At 48.8% G+C, this 20,130-nt stretch overlaps 1 long non-coding RNA gene across 1 annotated transcript; it reads left to right on the plus strand.

Annotated features, from left to right (window-relative positions):
• Nucleotides 1-922: 922 nt before the first annotated feature.
• On the plus strand, nt 923-11,346 carry LOC113908008. The gene is made up of 3 exons (XR_003515337.2): nt 923-1,191; nt 9,153-9,370; nt 9,741-11,346. It is a non-coding gene; the product is annotated as an uncharacterized LOC113908008 (long non-coding RNA).
• The last annotated feature ends 8,784 nt before the right edge of the window (nt 11,347-20,130 follow it).

The following is a 20,130-nucleotide window of genomic DNA, read 5'->3' on the forward strand; positions in this document are numbered from 1 at the left end:
CTGTCAAATAAATAAATAAAATCTTTAAAAAAAAAAAAAAGAAAGAAAAGCTCAGAGTTGGTTTAAAAAAAAAAAAGAATGGTTAGTTTTGATGTGACCTCTCAGTGAGGCATTATGTGGTCATTAAAAACAATGTTTATGGAGTGTTTATAATAACACACAGGGGAAATGTTTATGTTACCATTTTAAGTGATACAGTAGGATGTAAAATTGTATATAGAACATGATTTTAACTACATAAAAATTCACATAAAAAACTGGAGGGAAATGCTCTAAAATGTTTTACAGTTCCCTGTGGGTTGGTCAGGCTATGAGTGGGGCTTATTTTTTATGAGTGGGGTTTTTTTTTTTTATTCTTTTAAAAAATAACTTTGAAAGGATTTACAGGAAAGTTGTAAGAATACAAAGAACATTCTCCTTTACCCAAGTTCCCCAGCTGTTAACATTCTTCCACACCTGCTTCATTGCACGCTTGTGTGCACACTCTAGCTCTCTCCACACATATCCTAGAAAGTCGTTAGTCTTCTTCCGAACCATGGGAGAGCAAGCTGCAGATAGGATATCCCACTACCCCCAAATACTCCAGAGTAAATTTCCTAAATGTGAGGACACTCTAACATAACTACCACATAACCTTGCAAATGAGGAAGTCAACACTGACACACATTGCCATCATCCACACCCCGTTCAAATTTCACCAACTGTCCCAACAATGTCATTTTCCCTTTTCCTTTCCGGTCCAGGATCCCATCTAGGAACACACTTGGCATTTAGCTCTGGCTCTCCGGGTCCTTCATGCTGCAATATTTTCTCCCATTTCAATTATCTCAACAGCTATGCAATTTTTTTTTAGATTTTATTTATTTGAGAGAGCGAGAATGAGAGACAGAGAGCACGAGAGGGAAGAGGGTCAGAGGGAGAAGCAGACTCCCCGCTGAGCAGGGAGCCCAATGCGGGACTCGATCCCGGGACTCCAGGATCATGACCTGAGCCGAAGGCAGTGTCCCAACTAACTGAGCCACCCAGGCGCCCAGCTATGCAATTTTTAAGAGTACGAGCTTTTCATTTTATAGGGCGACCCTCACCCCAAAGCCTACTGTTTCCTCAAGCCATGCCTTCTTGGCAGGAGGAGCACAGAAACAAGACCGCCTTTCCATCAGGAGGCCCATGGTGACAGCACGCCCGGCGCTGGTAAGTTTCGTTTTGATCACCTGCTCAAACTGGTATCTGCCCTGTTTTTCTCCCGGAAAAATCACCACTTTTGCCTTTGTAACTGATAAATATTTTCTAGGGACACATTCTAGTATTACACCCATATCCTGTTCCTCAAATAGTCACCCGCCAGTCTTAGCATTGTTGACAACTCCAGCCTGAATCAGCCACCACTAGGTGGTTGCTTAATGTTTACTCTTATTGTTGCCAACATTCCTTCTACGTGTATTCATTGGTGATCTCCTGCAAGAAAGAGCTTTCCTTTCTTTATTGAGTTATTTATATATCAATATAGACTCGTGGATTCCTGTTTTATTCAACTTTTATTCCATACTATCACTATTTATATTGATGCACAAATTACCCAGATTTGATCAATAAGAGCCTCTTCTTTCTGATCCTTCTTATATGTCCTACTCATTCTTTGAGCACTTCCTTACTCTCTGGCACAAGACATTGCAGACCCGTCTTGTCCCTTCTCTGCTACATCTCTGGAATCAGCACTTCTGCAAGAAGCCCTGCTTCACTTTAGTGGAGAACAGTGTTTGGAAGCCAAGACCTGGGAACCCGGGGTGTTCGTCCCTGCTATGAACGTCATTGCTTCTAGGCCCTCCCGAAACCAAGAGATGCAGGTACATATGTAAGTAGATGTACAAACCCCTATAACTATATATTTATATATATCTATCTGTATATCTACATTAAACTCACGGTTTTTTGGTTTTGGGTTTTTTTTTTTTAAAGATTTTATTTATTTGAGAGACAGAGTGAGGGGGGGGAGAGAGAGAGAGAGAGAACGAGTGGGGAGGGAAGGAGAGGGATAAGCAGACTCCCCACTGAGCAGGGAGCCTGACGTAGGACTCGATCCCAGGACCCTGGGATCATGCCTTAAGCCAAAGGCAGACACTCAACCGACTGAGCCACCCAGGCGCCCCTAAACTCATGGTTTTAAGGTGTATAAATGCACATACATCAATGAGGTCATACCTATCCAGCACTCACGGATCTTTCTAGCCTTCCCCCTTCTCATGTTCACAAATCACCTAGCAGTAAGAAACTTGGTTCCCATTAACCTCAGTGAATTCTATCTGCTCAACATAACCAGTCTCCTAAACATACCAGCTGCCATTTCTGCCCACTGTCCCCGCACGTACCCCACTCCTCAGCCGCCAGGCGCACCGATGCCTCCGTGAAGCCCCCCAATGCCTCACTTCTTGAAACATCAGGCATGACAATAACTTTGCAAAATATTATCTTCATATATTGCTCCTTCCTACGTTTTTCCTGCTTTCAATTTTTTAATGTGAAATAGGTTTAAGATATAAGCCCTGCTCTCCTGAGGTCTCCCATGGTTCATGCACTACCCCCAGAAAGCATAGCGATGTTATCAGTGTACAGTGTTGGAACGACCCCTCCTCTCAGACCTCGTCTCCCACATGCTCTCTTGGCACCCACCCCCACCCCAGGCTACACTTTCCAGGGGTGTGGCCTTTCTCAGGGGCCCCCCTGCCTCCCTAGAGGCCAGCTAGCCCACTGCCAGGGACCCCGAGGCCTTTCACAGCTCCTCTCCCATGGGGCTTTCTCAGCCACAGGAGCACCTTCCATCTGAAGGGGGAGCCCCACCGCCCCACTCCTCTTCCTCCTCATCCTCAGAGAGTCAGCCCTGAAATAAACAAATTACGTCAAACCCAGTGAGAGACAGTGTGGGCACAAGCATAAAAGACACACAAGTCTGCTTTGACAAAAAGGGCTTTTTTTCTGAAAAAGCTTGAATGTCAGGGCGCCTGGGTGGCTCAGTCGCAGAAGTATCCAACTCTTGATTTCTGCTCAGGTCATGATCTCAGGGTCATGAGACTCAGCCCGCACTGGGCTCTGTGCCAGACGTGGAGCCTGCTTAAGATTCTCTCTCCCCATCTCCCTCTGCGCATGCCCCCACTTAAAAAAAAAAAAAAAAAGCTTGGCTGTCAAGGTGCTTACAGAGGAACGGAAAAGCCCTAGAAAGATGGTAGCAGCAAAAAGCAAGATGGCATCAGAAGCTAAGGATGGGGAATGGCTGGGAGGCGAGGGGCAAGTTGGGATGCCCTACACAGAAGCAGACAGATGGATCCTTCATCTGCCCCACAAGCCACCCTGGACAGCCGAGACCACCTTCCAGACAAGAGCAGGACCAGAGGCATCTTTCAGTGCTCCAGATGCACTGAGCTCCAGTCAACTGTTCCTGGCTGGGCCTCCTGCAGCAGGGTTGGGGCCCACACGCAGAGTGAGACCCTCCTCGGACCAGGAAGTTCTGCTGGCAGATTTAGCCCTGACTCCAAGCTGTCTCCCAGCCACACTCACCCAGGAAGGGAAGCTGGGAGCAAGCAGGGAAGGTCACTTAATTCCCCTCCTGTCCTGGGGCCTGACCAACGAGGCCAAGCAGAGGACAGCATAGCGAGGTCGTTAGCAGGACCCGGGAGAGCAGCCGCGGCCAGCAAAGAACTCAGACCGCTTACAACTGACAGACTCTCCCAGGACCTCCGTGTGCAGGCTTCGAGAGGTTACGTGATTCACACACACCCTCAGCCACTGGCTGACCCGCCACCTCTGCTTTTCACGAAGTGTCTGTGACAGTTAGAGTGAATTCCTCCTGCCAAACTGCCATCAAAGCGGGATGTTGGCTTTTTCCTGCCGTCAGAGTCAAACAGAAACGTCAGCTCTCCCTGGGTCTCCAGCCTGTTGGCTCTCCTGGCTACCCAGCCTTCCAGCTCGGACTGGAACTGTACCATCAGCTCTCCTGAGCCTCTACCTAGCACCTTGCCCCACAGCAAGGGATTTGCCAGCCTGCCAATCCTTACAATAAATCTCTTTATACATGTGCATGCGCGCACACACAAACACACACACACACACACACCCCTATGGATTTAGATTCTCTGGAGCTCCCTAATATAGTGGCCCAGAGAGACGCAGTGACCTGCCCTAGGTTCCTCAGCACTGCCAGGTAAGGCCACAGGTACCCAGACTCCAAGCACAGCCTCCTCCTCCTCGGTCCCAGTTCACAAGAACTGGGACCCTCACTTACGGAATAGCAGCCCAGAGTGGCTTCAGCCAAGGTGAGGCCTGCCCACCTAGGACAGGCAACCACTCAGGACACCAGGCCAGTCAGCAGTGGGCAGGAAGGAGCAGGGTGTTTGCAGAGTCACGGAGTCCTGGGTTCAAAAATCCAGATCCTCCGCAAACTCCCTGCTTGCCTTGGCCGTATGCTGAACCTCTCCAAGCCCTAGAGGGCGCCTCTGTAAAGCAGGGATGATACACGGCAAAGCAGTTGGGGGATTCAACGAGCACAGGGCCTGGCCCACTAACAAAGCTCAAGAAGTATTTGTTCTCTCCCCTGCTCTTTTAACTTTCTCTCCTCCCGTGGAAACCCGGTTCCAGGGAAAGTGGGCGCCACTCACCCATGGATCTCTGGGATCATCTGCCCCACCTCCTTCGTTCCTTCTCCTCCAAAGCACTCAGAGGACTAGCGGCCTTATCTTGTTCATCCCTCAGCACCCACGGGTCTACAGCCCAACCTGGCCCACCTCAGCAGGGACCGAGGCTGCCACCTGTCCCACCAACCCTCAAACCACTCCCACTCTTCACATTTTACCAAAATTGAAGTGTTTGAGGGCCATAGACTCAACAAAGAACGTAAGAGGCACTTGAGTGATAGGTTTGTCCAAGGCTCACAGAAGGATGGGACCAGTCCAGCCTCAGCTAGTGGGAGAACCAGATACTGGAGCCACGAGTCCAGGATCTGAGTCTGGAAGGAAGCCAGAACCTGGACTCACTCAAACAAGCTTTTAAGGAGACTTGGGCTAAACCAGGGATTCTGGGTGCATCGCCAGCCACCGTAGCAGTACCTGGGCTCTTGCTGGAAATGCAAATTCTCAGACTCTACTTAGTCTAAAAGTGTGGGATGAGGCCCAGCAGCGTGTAGTTTAACAAGCTCACCAGATGATTGGGAACCATTGCCCGAAGCCAATGGCTTTAACGCTGGTGTCCATTAAAATCACCCGAAGAGGCTTTGCAACTAACCTGTCAGGGCCCCTCCCTCAACATGCTAATTTCATTGGCCTGTGCTCACCCAGACAGCAAGAGCTTTGAAAGCAACCCAGGTGATTCTCAGGGGCAGCCAGGCTGAGAACAACCCACCACCACCCCACCCCCGCCCCAGGCTAACCCCACTCACCTGAATTTCTCACCCTCCACGCTCTCAGATAACTAAGCTGGAAGGACACAGAAGGGCGCCTGGGACGGAGTTTGTGCCCAGTCAAAGCCAGCTCCTGTTCCCTTCCTTGCCATGCCTACTGGCCCTGTGGCTGCCTCCGCAAACATTTCCTCCGCATTTCCGGAGGGGCTCAGCCTCACAACCTGTGTAGCTCCCTTGGCGGGGATGTAAAATGCAAACCTTCTGCCCACCATCTCACAAAGCCTCCGTTCTTTCATCTGCGGCATGGGGCATCACAAAAACTCTCCACACAGCAGCCGGCTCCAGGACAATGTCTGAGTTACTGAGGATGACACTCAGTCATCCAGACTTCGGTCACCTAGCCTTGCATCATCCAGCTGCCACCCACATCACATTTTTGGCTTTCAGAACCGAAAGTGGGCTTCGTGCCTGGTATCTGGTCACCACTCTCCTACTCTTGATGCTGGTTTCCTGCAACTTTGCCTTTGTTTTCTAGCAGGCTGGCTTCATGGGTGACCAGATGCTCCCTCAGCATCTCCAGGCTCACATCCTACCAGTGAGCAGTCCCAGCAAGTAAGAGCATCTCTGATCCAGTAGTTCCAGACAAGGTCCAAGGTTTTTCAGTGGCCCGGATGGGGTCCCTTGACTGTCCCTGAACCAGCCACTGTTGTCAGGAATGCGCTGATGGGCCAGACGGTCCTGGGGCATGTGTCCATCCCTGGAGCCTGCGGATGGGGTCAGCCCAAACCAAACCAAACGGAGTGAAGGCAGGGGAGGTGTGATTCCCAAAGGGAAATTAGGGAGCAAGCACCAGATGGAAGATTGGGAACTCGGCAACAACAACCTGCAGCATGCGGCCTCAGCGGGGTTAGGACCCATCCTCCCTGCTCTGGAAGGCTCGGAACTCCTCCTGATCAGAGCGTGGCAGTCACCATATGGCACTTGTCTTTGCATCTGACACTGCCTGCAGAACGTGAGCTCTGAGAGTAGAGACGACAGCCTAGCCAGGTTGAAAAGCCGCCAGATGACAAATCTCTGACAGCAGGGCAGGCTGCTCCCTGATGGAGGATAGAGCACAATAATCACTCTTGGGGCAAGGTGGTCTTTGTAGAGAGAATACCTGTTAATGGTGAAAAGTCCAGGATGGTAGGAATGACCTAGGTGAGAAGAAGAGAGAGGAAAATTGCTCTGTATGATAAAGTGGAGTGTGTGCCCGCCCGATGAGGAGCTGGCAAGAAAGCCTGAGAAGGAGAAGAGGAGAAAAAGCTCTGGAACATCTCAGGAACAGACTCGCGGCCGAGAGGCAGCCAGCGTCTCCCAGAGGATGGAAGAAGAGAGGGCATTAGAGGTGATGCTGGGCGGGCTGTACCCCTCTGACTCCTTCAAAAGTTCAGCAAACGTCTGCTACACTCAACAGCCTGTATTTGCAGCTGACTGGAGAGGCCAGGGGGATGCGCTAGGTTCTTCTGTAGATTCCCCACGGGGCAGAGAGAAGAAACCAGGCACAGGCAGAAAGATGTAGCGAAAGCAAGAATTCAGTGGAAGTATACTAAACACCACTGACTTTAAAATGGTAAGAATGGTAAACTTTATGTATATTTTGCCACCATTTTTAAATTTTTTTAAAGATTTTATTTATTCAAGAAAGACAGAGACAGAGAAGGAGTGTGGGAGGAGGAGAAGAAGAACAAGCACACTTCATGCCGAGCACAGAGCCTGATGCAGGGCTCAACCCCAGGACCCTGAGATCATGACCAGAGCTGAAATCAAGAATTGGACGCTTCACCGACTGAGCCACCCAGGCGTCCCTTACCACCATTAAAGAAAAAAAGAAAGAAAGAAAAATGGGGCGCCTGGCTGGCTCAGTCAGTGGAGCATGCGACTCTTAATCTCAGGGTTATAAACTCAAGCCCCACGTTGGATGTAGAAATTATGTAAAAATAAACAAAATTTTAGAAAAGTAAAAATTATCTGCATGGCAGGGTAAGAAGGAGAATTCATTGGAAGTAGGAAACCTGAGCCCAAGTAATCCCCAGAGATGGGGGGAGGGGCTCACTAGATCTCCCACTGCGCGTACACCTGACTTGGGACGAGTTTTTCTTAAATCTTAAGGGGGGATGCCACGTGGCTCAAGTCAAGTTCTTGTAAATAGATACATTCTAAATAATAAATAAATCGCTGTCATTGTTAGGAGGACGATTTATTCCATAGCTCCATTTCACTAGTATTGAGCCAACGATAAACCTAATAGCACATCGCACTGATTCTAAGATTCTCCTCTTTTCACAGAATAACCAATTCTGAAATCAGGTGCTCCTTACAATCAATAGTATAACGTCATTGGCAGCATGTTGGCTTTTCTGGTGGTACATAAAACAGCAATGCTTCTCACAATCGTTATTCTTGGTCTGTTTTTTTTTTTTTTAAGATTTTTTATTTATTTATTTGACAGCGAGCGAGAGACCGTGAGAGAGGGAACACAAGCAGGGGGAGCGGCAGGCAGAGGGAGAAGCAGGCTTCCCGCGGAGCAGGGAGCCCGACGCTGGGCTCGATCCCAGGACCCTGGGATCATGACCTGAGCCAAAGGCAGATGCTTAACAACTGAGCCACCCAGGTGGCCCTCTTGGTCTGTTTCTCTGCGGTCCTTCTCCGGGAAGTAAACTTGGGCATGCCCTCAGATCCGTATCCTCAGGAAGCACGGGGACACCCTGAGTGTGAGGCTCAATCCTGGGGAGTGCGGACTCTGCTGAAAGCCGGCTGGCCTGACCACTTCTGTTTTATTAAATCTGACCCCGGCCCGCCAGGGGCCTGTGCAGCCGGGAAAGAGTTGTCTATAAAAGGAAATTAGTTTCTCAGATGTACAATGTTTGCAGAGGAAGTGAAACATGCTGTTTACTCCAGGAGCCCTGCGTCCCGTCCTTAGGAGTTGTCTGTGAGCCTTGAAGGGCCACACAGAGACTCAAGGCCCCCAGCCCTCCAGGGCGGGAGGACAGCCCATCTGTGTGAGGGTGAAGGACCATCAGCAATCACCTAGCAAATGCTCTGCCCCCCCTTCAAGGAGGGGGCTGTTTTACCTCAGATCAGCAAACCCAGCCCATTGGAACTCTGCCTTTGACTGCCTTTGAACCCTCAGTCCCAGTTTGTCTTAATCTGGCCACGCACTGGGGGAATGACGAGGGTCTCACCCAGGCCCAGAAGGCTAAGGCTGAGCACAGCCCTTGGAGGAAAGCAGCGGGTATGGCAGCAAGAATCAGGGACAGGGGGCCAGATAAAATATCTGGGTGTCCTGGACTTTTATTTGCTAAATATGGCAACCCTACTCAGGGGCAACCCAAAGGCCACCAGTCTCTGGACCCCAGTGGCCACTGGACACAGCCGCCTACCAGGGCCAGCATGGAGGCTCCAGGTTTGGTGTTTACGGAGGAAGAAAACATCTACCCCACTCCCTCACGCTTCCGTGGGCCCGGGCTACCTATAGGTCCCTCACCTTCTGCTGTGAGCCTCAAAGCCTGCCTCTCTCAAATCAGAGGGTCCAGCTAGGAGCCTGACAGGGCCGGCTTCAAGGGCATGGGTGGTCAGCAGAAAAATGGCCCCCAAACACATCTGGGTCAGAATCCCAGAACCTGTGACTATTACCAGATATGGCAAAAAGGACTTTGCCGGTGGGATTAAGAATTTTGAGACTATCCCGGATGATCCAGGGTGGGCTCTAAATGCAGTCTTCTTATAGGACAGAGGCAGAAGATGTGGCTCCGGAGGTGTGGCAATGGAAACAAGAGGAAGGGGGCGCAAGCCAAGGAGCGCAGGCAGCTGCCCACGCTGGAAGAGGCAGGGAAATGATTCTTCCCTGGAGCCTCGGCAGGAAGTACAGTCCTGCCCACAATGGGACTCCAGCCCAGGAGACACAGTTCGGGGTCCTAGCCTCTAGAACTGTGAGAAAACCAGTTTGTATCCTTTTTGAGCCACTTGGTTTGTGGTAATTTGTTACCAGTCCCACAGGACCCGTGCTCAGAGGGGCCCCTCACCAGCTCTGCTGGTGCTGTCTTAAAATTCTGATTTCTGAACACATTTTCATTTTGCACTGCGCCCCCCCAGTAGCTGGTCCTAGGTTCTGGTATACCTGCAGCTCCCACTCCTCCCCCTACTGAATCCCTCATGTCACCTGGAGCATCAGTGTTACTCAAAAATGGGGCAGAAAGGCCTGGCGTTTGCATTAAAGCAATCACATTTCTTCCAGGAGGGCATGTAAATTTCACATACATTTAAACAGTACAATAAGAGATTTCCAACTTTTTTTTTTTTTTCTTAACATCAGGAGGGTTACTCCTGGCCAAATGCCCAGGCCTTCGGGGGGTACACGAAGTCTCCTTTGCCCTCAGGGATGGCTGCCCTGAAGCAGCCGCGGTTCTCCATCCAGTGTCCTCTACGGTGTCACCACCTCCAAGAAGCTTTCGAGGATTGCTCACCCAGACTTGGTGCTCTCTTCTTCAGCCGACCCTCTAGAGATCAAAAACTCCCTCGGCTCTCCAGCCTCCCTCTCTGCTCCTGTCCCTGAAATGCAGAGCTCTGCTGGTGCATTTGTGGCACAGACCCTGTCTGGGACTCACTGGTCACCAAGTCCAGCTGGGCTCCTGGTCATAGCTTATTGAGCTGGGTGTTTTGAACGGGACTGTGTGAGCTTTGGAGTCAAAGAGTTGGGGTTTTAACTCTTGGCCCCGCCAAGGACCAGGGGCATATTCTTTCAATCATTCAGCTACTACCCGAGCGCCTGCTGTGTGTCAAGCACTGTTCTAGACACAGGTGATACAGCAAGCACGCTGGGTTGTGTGTTTTCAATCTGGCATCACTGCCCCCCCTTTAGAGTCTCCTCTGCAGAGGGAAAGCCAGAATCACATTTCCCAGAATCTCCTCCGCTGTACATTTCTGGGTTCGAGACCGTCAATGAGAGGTATTCAAAGGAGATTTGGAAGTCAAAAGAGAAGCCATTTTTCTCTCTGGAATGCTTGCCGGCAGATGGCGGATATCAAGTTTGCAGCAACTTCCGGGTAAATGCCTGCAAATTATTTGCAGGTGAGTGACCTGGCCAGCAGCAGCTTTCTGGAAAGTTCTTTAAGATTCACAGCAGCTTCTGGGCAGGCTCTTGAGAATTGTTTCCTTGTCGCAACAGACTGAGACAGCTGACAACCAATTCCAGGAGTTCTCAAAATGCATAATAGGCTCCCAGCAAGCTCTTGAGAACCACCCACTTTCCTGTGGCAAGCTGAGACCACCAACGTCCCCACTGATCTGGACTCCCTGCACTCCTCCCGACCATTGTGTGAGACTCTAATGCCAGGGATTAAAACCCTTCACGTATGGAATCTATAGAATGGCTTGTTTTCCTGATCAAGCCATAGCTGAAACCAACAGCCCACCAATCAAAGTCCCTATCCTCAAAAAAGCTTGTATTTCTAGTGGGCTGAGGCCGATCAGAAACAATCAAGGGAATAAATAAGAGTCACTTTGGTGAGGGTGGTCAAAGGGGCCCTCTCTGAAAGGTGACTTTTGAGCAGAGACCTAAATGATCCAAAGGAGGCAGCCATGGGAAAGGCCAGGAGAACCTTCCAGACAAAGGGAACAATGAGTCAAAAGGCCCCCACGAGACAATGAAGATGGCATATCCAAGAAATAGCAAGAGGTCTTCACTCCTAAGCAGACTAGAGAAGCACCGCCACCCAACCTCGCCTCCGAGCTACCACTGGCGTCTAATCTCTGCTTCGAGAACCTACTACTGTCCGCAAGGGTCTTTCTCAGCTTTTTGTTTACTGGACTATTGTCCGTCTACCCTCATTGTGATACAAGCCTGTGTGGTTTTGACACTGTCCCCGGTGCCTGGCACAACGCCAGACTGCTGGATGTTTAATAGTAGTGAATAAAGTGGGATAAAGGCCATAACGGAGATAGGTTCAATAAACGGCCAAGCAGGAACGTTAACTCCTCAGGGGTTGAGAGGTGGACTCAGAAGGTGTTCCTTACTGACAATATTTGTGGGGCCACCTTGATAAAAGAGAAGTGGGTTCAGATGAGCACAAACGAGGCCTTTGATGTTGCACGTCTGGCTGTGTTTGTCCAAGCCCCTTGCTCAGCTGGGCTCAGTCTGACACAGACCTACTCCAGGGCAGTAAGTGGGAAAGGAGTTTCAAGGCTAACGACCGCTTGCCCTCAGACAACACAGTTCCCCTATAAGTAGAAACCAGCTAAGCTTCCAACCCGGGGATGTCTCCAGGTGTGTGGGGAGAAGGGGTTTCGTGCGGAAGGCATCTGTATTTGCATTGACCTGGATCTGCAGAGTGGACAGCTAACACACAGACATTTTTTTTAAAGCCTGAAGTGTTTGTCCAGTTATGTTGCCACGGTGACACCCAATATCCAGGATGAGACCAAAAGATGTAGCACCTGAAATCCACCGGCCACAGGCAGGTTGCTAACGCCTCTTCTTCCCTCCCGGTCTTCCCCTTCCCCTCTCTGCTCCTCCAAACTTGGTTTCCCAGGATAACTGAGGCACAGAGAAAGGGTTTAGGACCCAAAGTGACCTTTTTGAAACAAATCTGATCCCGTCAGTCCCCTGCTCTAAACCAGTCAGGGCTCCTCTGCTTTCTACTTAAATAAAATCCAAACTCCAATATGGTGGTCCGCTAGGCCCTACAAGAGCTTCCCTGCTGATCCTGACATTTCGCTGCCTCTTGGGCCTCTGCCAGGCCTTTCAACAAGCCAAGGGCTTTCCCTCCTCGATACCTTAGCACTTGCTGTTCCCTGGCTGCCTGGCCATCCTAGGTATCTGTCACCTCCGAGTGGCCTCCCTGACTCCCCTCTATGAAGTTGCTCACCTAAATATTCCCTCCCAGAACTCAGTGGTTTTCTTTTCTAGCCCTACCTTTAGTGTATAACTGTACGTTATATATCTGCCCAACAGAGAGCCCCATCTGCCTTTCTCACTTAGTTCTAAACTGTTTAATGGCAAAGTCTTTCTATTTGTTAACTCTTCCAATCCATTGCCTAGCCCAATGCCTGGCATGCAGTAGGTACTCAATAAACATTCGCATTGAATTATTTAGCTCCACTCTAAGGGAAGGAAGGAGATCAAGAAGCACCATTTCCTAACCCAGGGGTAGAGGGAGGGAATAGTGAAGTAGGGGTACCCAAGGACCTGTAGGCACTCCCAGCTCAGCCCATGCTGCTGAGGAGATAAAGGAAGATTCCCAGCATGTGGTCCCAATCCCCAGAGAGGCCCCTGCTGTCACGGTCTGGGACAGACCTCTCCGTTTCGGTCCCTCCCCAATTGCCCTCTAGAATTGGGGAGAAGCTGCCTATAGTTGGGACCAAGCCAAACTCACTTCCAGGTTAAATTACCTGGTGCTTGGGAAGCCTAGTCATTGCTCAGTACATCTTTTTCACCTTAATAATAATAGTAACTAACACATCCTCTATGCCAGAAATTGTGCCGAGAGCACTTTACAAGTATCATGTCATGTAACCCTCACAACAGCACTCTGAAGTTAAAGTTACTACTATGCCCATTTTTCAAATGAGGATGCTAAGTCTTGGAGACGGTAGGAAAATTGTCCAAAGTCACACAGCCACTAAACTTGAAGGGCTTGTGCTCTTAACCATTAAGTGAGACCGCTTCCCCGTAAATATAACCTATTTCTCCTTCAACCAGCCTTCTGCACCCCCCTCAGGCACAGAAGCCTGAGGTCCCCTCAGCGGGCAGGAGGATTAGTTAGGGGCACAGGGTGGCGAGCACAACTGAAGCAGCTGAGCGTTTGGCCTGAGAGGAGATCTAAAACTCCACGGGAGAGTGTGGGGATGAATTAGGATGATTAGAAACATATTAAGCAAACTGGAGAACAATTTTTTTTTTTAAGGCTGAAAGTATAGGTATTAACAGTAGCTGCCACAACAGACAGAGCTTGAAATCTCAGTGGCTTAACACAGGATGGGTTCTCTCTCTTCCATGTCACAGGCTGGTTGTCGGCTCCCCTCCAAGAGGTGACTCAGGAACCTAGGCTGCTCCTGTCTTGCAACTCCACCGTTGGAGTGCTTCACGCCAGCCACCTGGAGGCGGAGAGCCACTGTGTGCAGCAGGCTTTGGGCTGCCTTGGTCTGAAAGGGCCATTCTGCTTCCTCTTGCATCTCCACTGGCCAGAACTAGTCACATGGTCTCCACTAAACTGCAAAAGAGGCTGGGAAATGTAATCCCCTGTGTTCCCAGGAAATAGAAAACGGTGGGGTGAACACAACATGGTTTCTGCCATATTGTATAAAGAAGTAAAACGTAGGGACGCCTGGGTGGCTCAGACAGTTAAACATCTGCCTTCGGCTCAGGTCATGATCCCAGGGTCCTGGGATCAAATCCCACATCGAGCTCCTTGCTCATCAGGGAGCCTGCCTCTCCCCCTGCTTGTGTGCATGTGCGCGCTCTCTCTCACTCTCTGACAAATATATAAATCTTAAAAAAAAAAAAAAAAAATCAAAGGTGATACTTGTAAATAATCCGGTTAAAAAATGGGCAGATGTGAACAGACATTTTTCTAAAGTAGACATACATAAGATGGCCAACAGATACATGAAAAGATGCTCAACGTCGCTCAGCATCAGAGACATACAAATCAGAACCACAAGGAGATACCACCTCACACCTGTCAGAATGGCTAAAATTAACAACACAGGAGACAACAACAGATGCTGGCGGGGATGCGGAGAAAGGGGAACCCTCCTACACTGTTGGTGGGAATGCAAGCTGGTGCAGCCACTCTGGAAGACAGTAGGGAGGTTCCTCAAACAGTTGAAAATAGAGCTACCCTACGACCCAGGTATTTACTAGGTATTTGCCCAAAAAATACTGATTTGAAGGGATACATGCATCCTAATGTTTATAGCAGTATTATCAACAATAGCCAAATTATGGAAAGATGGAAAGAGCCCAGATGTCCGTCAACTGATAAGTGGAAAAAGACAGAGAGCTAAGTAATATTCCACACACACACATATATATATGGAATGAAGAATGAAATCTTGCCATTTACATCGACATGGATGGAGCTAGAGAGTATTATGCTAAGCAAAATAAGTCGGTCAGAGAAAGGCAAATGCCATATGATTTCATTCACATGTGAAATTTAAGAAACAAATGAACACAGGGGATAAAAAAGAGGCAAACCAAGAAACAGACTCTTAACTATAGAGAACAAACTGAGGGTTGCTGGGGGCGGGTTGTTAAATAGGTGATGGGGATTAAGGAGGGTACTTCTTGTGATGAGCACCGGGTGTCATATGTAGTGTTGAATCACTAAATTCTACACCTGAAACTAATATTATACTGTTAACTGGAATTTAAATAAAAACCTTAGAAAAAAATAATAAACTAAAAACAATGTAATCATTGTACCTCATGTGATCCTGCCATGGACAATATTTACATAGGCATATATAGGCAAACACTGGATATTGGTTCAACCAAAAGTCATAATATAACTATATTAGGAGTTGAAAGAGGCAGAAGTGAATGCATGGGCAGTTTCCAGGGTCAGGGAAAGAGCTAATTTTTTTTAGTAGGTCAGTAGATAATGTAGAAAATTTTTTAATCAAGAAATAGCATTTTGAACAGATTATTTAGAAATATGGTGGAGGGGTGCTTGGGTGGCTCAGTCAATAAAGTCTCCAACTCTTGATTTCGGCTCAGGTCATGATCTCAGAGTCACGAGATCGAGCCCCTGTCAGGCTCCATGCTCAGCGGGGAGTCTGCTTGAGATTCTCTCTCCCTGCCCCTCCTCTACCCTGTGCGCGCGCGCGCGCTCTCTCTCTAAAATACGTTTTTTTAAAAAATAAATAAATATGGTGGAAAATGTGAAAGGAAGCCTTAAAGAGTTTACAGTTTGACGCCAGGAGTCGCATCAGAGGTAGGGTATAATACCGTATTATCTTAATTTTTTAAACCAGTATTCATTTTGCCTTGATAAAAATTAAAATTAACCTTTAAAAAGAAAAACAAAGCAAGGTAACATCATTGCTTCCCCAGTGAGCAAAAGGCAAGGACAAACACCAGATAGCACACATGGTGGGAGCACAAAACAGAAACCTAGAGGCATGAGTCTAGCAAAATGCACATTGTCTCCTGACTCTGGCCACCCCTTGGAGAGGCAGGCCTGGGCAGGGCTCAACTGACCACCTCAGGCTGTGCTCCAGGGGAGGGACGCCAGAATGGTCAGGCTAGCTAGGTTATGCTGTAGAAACCCCCAAATCTCAGTGGCTTCACACCACCCAAGTTTCTTTCTCACTCCTGTTCCTGTCCTGTGAGAGCTGGGGGAGGGGTAATGTTCTGCCCAACTCCGGCCCTCAGGAACCGGGCAGAAGGAAGCTGCTCTCTCCAGGAGCTGCACCATGGGTAACACACAGTCTCCTCAGGTGCCTTCTCTGGGGAAGAAGCTGGAGGGTGGTTCACCCACCCCTGAATACTTCAGCCCAGAAGTTACACACATCCTTTCCTCTCACAGCCCGTTGGCCAGAGTCCCACCCAACAGAAATATAGTCCTCTACACGCCCAGAGGGGTAGACAACTGGAGTTGGTGCTCACTAATACTGTCTACACAGATCCTAATTTCCTATCACCAGGGACATTTTAGGAGAGTTGGAGGAGGCAGGGACTCCATGACTGGGTTGGAAGATTCAGAGCTTGGCAATCAGGGTTATGGCCTTCTACCGCGGTCAAGTGTGGACACACCAATTGGTCCCTCCCCTCCACAATACCCGAGTCTGTGACCTGCCATCTGAACCCACTACAACATGAAATGGGTTATTATTTTGAAGCATTAGGGAAATGGAAGAGAAAGGCCTCCAGGCTCAAATACCCCATCCATTCCCTGCCTCTAAGTAGCACCTCATCAAACCAACCATTAAGAACACAAACCAATGGGCAAATGAAAATTTGACACAATTTTCAACAACAGCAGAGCTCCCTCTTAAGACCCACCAGGTCCTTTCAAGTCCAACTTCCCTTTCATTTCTTCCAGAGATGACATGAGGCTTATGTCACCCAATCCCCTTATCATCAAACACCCTCATCTTGCCATTGAGCTGCTCCAGAAGTCATCATTGGCCTGGATGAACAGAATCTCCACTGTCCTGTGGGATTTTATTCTAGATATCTCTCCATGTTCAGAACATGCAAAGGTTGTTTTTATCAAATTGGCTCAAAGATTTTAAGACAAGGAAATCCTTTGGGTTTTTTGTTTTGTTTTGTTTTGTTAGTGGGAGAGGGGCGGTGGCGGGGGGGCGGGGGGGGGAGGCGAGAAAGAATCCCAAGCAGAGAAGGCAAATGAGCTGAGCCACGGTGTAGTTCAATCTCACAACCCTGAGATCATGACCTGAATCAAAATCAGGAGTTAGACGCTTAACCGACTGAGCCATCCAGGTGCCCCCAGGAAACATTTAATACTGGTCTGCTTCCATCAATGTAAAGAGTATCCCTAGGGCCATGTAAGTGTCTTAGAGAAGGAAGTCGTAGTAACAATAATGACAATATAACAATAGCCAATATTTATTTTGTGTGCCAGGCCCATAGTGGTTTACTTGTTTTAACTCCTTGGTTCTCCCAACAGCCCAGAAAGGCAGGAATTATCGCCCCCATTTTATTAAGGATGAAAGAGACTTAGTAATTTCCCTAGAAACACACAACTCATAAGCAGAAGAGCCAGGATATGAACCTGTGCAGTCTGGCACGGAGCCCAGGGTTTGGAATTTTACAGAATTTAAGTTCAAATTCTGGCTCTGCCACTTCACATAACATGTGACCTTAAGAAAATCATTTCTTATCTTCGACCCTCAGCTTATACTAAAATGCAGGTGCTAATATCTACTTTTCTAGAGGTTGAAGATTCAATGGAATACCCTCTGTAAATTTCTCACCACGAGGCTGGACACGAAAGCAGGAGGGCAAGCTCATTTGGGTATGCATTCTAGCCAAAGTGGCCCTAGAGTAGAGTTCTTGATCTCCTTTTGGAGCCCCGCCTCACTCCCCCCCACTACACACACACCTAGTTTTCATCCATACCAGAGATCAGTACAATTGCACATGGTGAGGCAGAGTAGGTGCGGGAATACTTTCATCCTCCCTCTGCCCTAGGACTACTGGGCATTTGGGTCATTTCCAGTTTCACATTGTTGTAAATACTCAGCCTCACATCTTTTGCCCGGGCCTGTGCCTGGCTCCACCTCTGGCATCTCTCCCTGCTTTCTGAGTCAGACCTTTGGAGGTGCCTGAGGGGGAATGGCTGAGAAGCACCTCCTGGCACAGCCCTCACCCTGGCCTGGAAAAGGCAAAGACAGCTGTCTGCCGCCACCCAGCACGAGCTGGGCCCCACCTGCCTGTGTCTGGGGAACATCACCCTGAATGAGAAGCTGCCTGATAAAAATGGGTCTGAGCAAAATTCACTGTCATTTTCCCACATCCACTTTCAGTCATTGCTCAGCTTTCACACTCTGACCCACTCTCCCAAGAGCCACAGGCCAGAGCAAAAGTGCACCGCCTCCAGATAGATGCCCAAGGGTGCCACATCACCTCTTGGCTTTTAACTTCATACTTAGGAAGCACCAGAGGCTCCCAGGGCCAAGGATTCAAACTAAACTCCGAACCCCAAATGAGAAAGAACCAAGCTGACTCTCTGAACCCTGAAATGAAAATCCAAAGACAATTTTTCTCCTGAGCCATGAAGCAAATCCAAGCTTTTCGCCGGAAACAACCAGTGAAAAATTTTGACCTAGATCATGGGCTTTGGAATAAAACTGAGCTTCAGTTTCCCAATGGGTGGGAGAATAGTAAAAATTACTTTCTTAGTCCATCCAGGCTGCTAGAAGAAAACTACCGCAAACTATAAGTGGCTTAAACCACAGAAGTTTATTTCTCACAGTACTGGAAGCTGGGAAGTCCAAGATCAAGGTGCTGGCCTTCCATGTCTGGTGAGATTCTCCCAGCTCGTAGCTGGCAACTTCCTGCTGTGTCCTCACATGGTGGAAGGAATGAGAAAGGGGTGAGGGGTAAAGGAGCTCTCTGAGGTCTTTTTAATAAGGACACTAATCCCATTCATGAGGACTCCAGCCTTCCAAGGGCCCCACCTCCTAACACCGGCACTTTGGGGTTAGGATTTCAACATATGAACTGGGCTGGGGGGGGAGGGGGACACAAACATTCAGCCCATCACAGTTACTTCAGGTGTGGTTGCAGAGGTTAAGATGAGCAACATCCCTAGCAGGTCCCTGATACAGACACCGCCCAGGAGACTTCTCCCCACAAAACATTCCCGCTACGTGTGGGAGGCGGTATTGGAGTGAGGGGACCATGGCTCGGCACTCAAAGACACTTCACATACTGACTCTTCCTTCTATTGGACCTCGGTTCTCTCACGTGGAAAGTGGAATAATAACTTTCTCAGAAGGTATTCCCAAGAATAAAGCAAGCTAGGTTCTGTATTTCTCTGCCTTCAACAAAGAGCTTGAGTCCCAGAGGGCTGTCCCAGGTGTGCTCACTAACAAGTGGGATCAAGGTCTGGTTGGTGTTTGAGGTTTCTCCCGTCCCCCAGCTGGAGGGTTCCCCCGTGATAACACTGCACATGCAGAAAGCCAGCCCTTCCCCTGCCCTGTTCACCCAGTCCTAGTCAAGCTGCTGGCAGAGAGGGCCACACCACTCCCCGCCTCAGTGTCACACTCTGCTACAGGGGTACCAACTCTAGTCGGCTCGTGCCCCCAAACGTCTTAAAGAACTTGGAGGGAAATCCACCCTCCCAGTTTTCACTCAAGACAGGACTGAGCCAGGAGACAAATGGAAGGACAGTAGTCACACAGTACTCAAAATTGCTCCTTGCTCCCTCCCACTCTAAGAAGCATCATGACCACATTAAGCTGTCAAGGCTGGTTCCTGATGCTTCCTTGGGATAGACACTTTCCCCAGAGAACTTTCCACGAGTTCACCAGACACATTTGAATCCATTGGCACAAGATGGGACCAACCAGCACAACTGATTCTCTGCACCAGCACCCGAGAAACTTCCAAACTGAGTGACCTAAAGCACAATTGGAACACCTAAATGTTCTCGAGGCTTAACTTGAACGAGTTTCTAGACGGGCGGGAATGGTTTTGAGGCAAGAAAAGGAATCCTTTGAACGTTTTAAAGCCATTTTTAAAAAATCATTAAAATTTTAAGACAGAACTATGAGCATCTACTAGAGAGTTGAGGATATTAAAGAATCAGGTCCATCTTCTTCTAGGTGTGATAATGGTGCTATGGTGGTGTTTTTTAAAAAAGGTCATTATTGGGCGCCTGGGTGGCTCAGTTGCTTAAGCAAATGCCTTCAGCTCAGGTCATGATCCTGGAGTCCCTGGATCGAGTCCCACATCGGGCTCCCTGCTCGGCGGGGAGTCTGCTTCTCCCTCTGACCCTCCCCCCTCTCATGTGCTCTCTCTCTCATTCTCTCTCAAATAAATAAAATCTTTTTAAAAAAAGGTCATTATTGAACAAACTGATGGTTACCAGAGGGAGGGAGATTGGGGAGATGGGCAAAATGGGGGAAGGGGAGTGGGAAACACAGGCTTCCAGTTAGAGAATAAGTCATGGGAACATAAGGCACAGCGTAAGGAATATTGTCAATGATATTAGAACAGTGTTGTCTAGTGACAG

The sequence above is a fragment of the Zalophus californianus genome, chromosome 16 (assembly GCF_009762305.2).
Source record: "Zalophus californianus isolate mZalCal1 chromosome 16, mZalCal1.pri.v2, whole genome shotgun sequence".
Lineage (NCBI taxonomy): Eukaryota > Metazoa > Chordata > Mammalia > Carnivora > Otariidae > Zalophus > Zalophus californianus.